Raw genomic sequence first — 3,962 nt, 5'->3', positions numbered from 1 at the left:
AAACCGTAGGCCACAGACCGAATCCGTTGTAAGTACAAGGAAAAGAATTTGAATCACAATTTGTGACACCTATTTTATACCATGTGAAGATATCTAGTTAATAGTCCAATAGCAATAATATACAAGAATCTTCCACCCTATTTGATTAAAAAGAATGATTAAATTGAAACTACTTTTCTATTATTGCTAAGGTTGAGTGATCTCTGGTAGTGTGAGCATAGACTATCACTTTTCTGTTTTTCATAAAGATAAAGTAGTCAAAAGGATCTGAGAGAAGTAGAAGATATTAAGAAGAGGTGGCAAGAATACACAGAAGAACTGTACAAAAAAGATCTTCATGACCCAGATAATCACAAAGGTGTGATCACTCACCTAGAGCCAGACATCCGGAATGTGAAGTCAAATGGTCCTTAGCAAGCATCACTACAAACAAAGCTAGTGGAGGTGATGGAATTCCAGTTGAGCTATTTCAAATCCTGAAAGATGATGCTCTGAAAGTGCTAAACTGAATATGCCAGCAAATCTGGAAAATTTAGGAGTTGCCACAGGACTGGAAAAGGTCAATTTTCATTCCAGTCCCAAAGAAAGGCAATGCAAAAGAATCCTCAAGCTACCACACAATTGCACTCATCTCACATCCAACTAAAGTAATGCTCAAAATTTTCCAAGCCAAGTTTCAATGTTATGTGAACTGTGAAATTCCAGATATTCAAGCTGGTTTTAGAAAAGGCAGAGGAACCAGAGATCAAATTACCAATATCCACTAGATCATAATAAAGCAAGAGAGTTCCTGAAAACCATCTATTTCTGCTTTATTGACAATCCCCAAAGACTTTGACTGTGTGGATCACAATAAATTGTGGAAAATTCTGAAAGAGATGGAGTACTAGACCACTTCACCTGCCTCTTGAGAAATCTGTACGCAGGTCAGGATGCAACAGAACTGGACATAGAACAACAGGCTGGTTTCAAATTGGGAAGGGAATTCATCAAGGCAATAAATTGTCATTCTGCTTATTTAACTTATATGCAGAGTGCATCGTGAGAAACACTGGGCTGGATGAAGCACAAGCTGGAATCAAGATTGCCAGGAGAAATATCAATAACCTCAGATATGCAGATGATACCACCCTTATGGCAGAAAGTGAAGAAGAACTAAAAAGCCTCTTGATGAAAGTGAAAGAGGAGAGTGGAAAAAGTTGGCTTAAAGCTCAACATTCAGAAAACGAAGATCATGGCATCTGGTCCCATCACTTCATGGCAAATAGATGGGGAAACAGTGAGAGACTTTATTCTGGGGGAGACTTTATTCAAAAATCACTGCAGATGGTGACTGCAGCCATGAAATTAAAAGACACTTTCTCCTTGGAAGAAAAGTTATGATCAAACTAGACAGCATATTAAGAAGCAGAGACATGACTTTGCCAACAAAGGTCTGTCTAGTTAGGGATGTGGTTTATCCTGTAGTCATGTATGCATGTGAGAGTTGGACTATAAAAAAGGCTGAATGCCAAAGAATTGATGCATTTGAACTGTGGTGTTGGTGAAGATTCTTGAGAGTCTCTTGGACTGCAAGGAGATCCTACCAGTACATCCTAAATGAAATCAGTCCTGAATATTCATTGGAAGGACTGATGTTGAAGCTGAAACTCTAAACTTTGGCCACCTGATGCAAAGAACTGACTCACTTGAAAAGACCTTGATGCTGGGAAAGATTGAGGTCAGGAAGAGAAGGGGATGACAGAGGATGAGATTATTGAGTGGCATACCTGGCTCGATGGACTTGAGTTTGAGTAAACTCCAGGAGTTGGTGATAGGGAGGCCTGGCGTGCTGCAGTCCATGGGTTCGCAAAGAGTCGGACATGACTGAGTGAATGAACTGAACTGAAACATTTACCTCAATGGCAATTCAGAACACAATTATATTCATAATTGGTTTCAACTGCCAAATTATTATTAAGATGTCTATCTACATTTTATCTATCTATAAAACAGAATTTTTTTTAGTTTTAATAACTCTTGCAAATTTATTCATGAAGGATTTTAACATATAAATATGTCAAAATTAATATTAATTCACCTTCTCCTTCTAGTACAGAATTTCAAAAGCAAAATGTATATTAAAGTGCTTAATAGAAAAACAAAGAACTTATTTTTACTCTTACCTTAGAGTCTAAATGAAATGTGGCAAGAAAACAAATGATTAAATGAATTAATTCAACCTTACTCTTAACAAAGAGCAGGTATTCTTATCCCGTATATCCTTTGAAATGGTATTTTTACTTTGGAGAAAACATGAAAGAAGAGATTGACAGAATAGCAGTAAGTACTTTTTTCTCTCCAATAATATTTTTATTTGATTTAATCTAGTTTTATTGCACAATGATATTTACATTAAATCAGGTTGCTATGGAAATAAGAGATCAGGCATCTACATAACATGACATTACCTGATTTATTCCCCCTTAATTTAATAGGACAGGGATTGAATTCACATGCAAGATACTTAAGGAAATCAATCACTGGTTTTGTGGTTGGATTTCTGTATATGGCCCTTTTACTTGACAACAGTAATAAATTCATGTCATAGTAAGACTAGTCTAAGAATCATTTGTACTAACCATTGTCCTTGATTAAGAAGTGAAGTGAAGTTGCTCAGTCTTGTCTGAATCTTTGTGACCCCATGGACTGTAGCTTACAAGGCTCTTCTGTCCATGAAATTTTCCAGGCGAGAGTACTGGAGTGGGTTGCCATTTCCTTCTCCAGGGGTTCTTCCCTACCCGGGGATCGAACCCGGGTCTCCTGCATTGCAGGCAGACACTTTACCGTCTGAGCCATCAGGGAAGCCTTTGATTAAGAAAGCATATATCAATGTATTTATTTATACATGACTGTTTTGCACATTGTGCAAAATATTAAAATTTGTAACCAATAGGTATATATTTTATCTTCACAGAGCTTACAATCTAGTAAAGAAAACAAAATAGCTGTATAGAAAAACACAACAACTATAGATTTTTAAATGTTCAAACTAATAAATAATAAAATATGGAGGCAGGAAATCTATCAGCTTGTGAGTAGGTGATTTTGGAGAAGTTTAAAATAGTTACACTTTTAATAGTTTACTCAATATACAACTGAGAATGTAACGGTATAAATGATGTTTAACACTATGTTTAGTTTTCTGAAAGTATTTGAAACAAGTAATGTTCACAACAATGGAATTTTAATAATAATGAATACTTTTTAAAATATTACACAATTGAGATGACAAGGCTATAGAACACTTTATAAATTAATTCTATCACTTCATACTCCACAAAAAGTGAAGCTCAAAAAGCTTTCACTTGCCCAAGGTGATCAAGTTAGTTAACAACAAATATAAGAATACAAATTAAGGCAAAATGTGATTTGATGTAATAATTTCAATAAATTAGGTTTTGAAAACACACACAAAGAAGACTAGAACAAAAGCATTTTTAAAATTTGAGAGTCCAGGAATCTGTTGCTTCAGTTCAGTTCAGTTCAGTCACTCAGTCGTGTCCGACTCTTTGAGACCCCATGAATTACAACACACTAAGCCTCCCTGTCCATCACCAACTCCCAGAGTTTACCCAAACCCATTTCCATTGAGTCGGTAATGCCATTCAACCATCTCATCCTCTGACATCCCCTTCCCCTCCTGCCCTCAATCTTTCCCAGCATCAGGGTCTTTTCAAATGAGTCAGCTCTACGCATGAGGTGGCCAAAATATTGGAGTTTAAGCTTCAACATCAGTCATTCCAATGAACACCCAGGACTGATCTCCTTTAGGATGGACTGGTTGGATCTCCTTGCAGTCCAAGGGACTCGCAAGAGTCTTCTCCAACACCACACTTCAAAAGCATCAATTCTTTGGCATTCAGCTTTCTTTATAGTCCAACTCTCACATCCATACATGACCACAGGAAAAACCATAGACT

General features: G+C 36.7%; 1 non-coding gene across 1 annotated transcript; it reads right to left on the bottom strand.

Annotated features, from left to right (window-relative positions):
• Positions 1-2,772: 2,772 nt before the first annotated feature.
• On the bottom strand, positions 2,773-2,844 carry TRNAC-GCA (transfer RNA cysteine (anticodon GCA)). The gene has a single exon. It is a non-coding gene; the product is annotated as a tRNA-Cys (tRNA).
• Positions 2,845-3,962: the final 1,118 nt, after the last annotated feature.

The sequence above is a fragment of the Budorcas taxicolor genome, chromosome 2 (assembly GCF_023091745.1).
Source record: "Budorcas taxicolor isolate Tak-1 chromosome 2, Takin1.1, whole genome shotgun sequence".
Lineage (NCBI taxonomy): Eukaryota > Metazoa > Chordata > Mammalia > Artiodactyla > Bovidae > Budorcas > Budorcas taxicolor.
The sequence above is the reverse complement of the archived record's forward strand: the minus strand, read 5'-3'. Positions and strand labels throughout refer to the sequence as shown.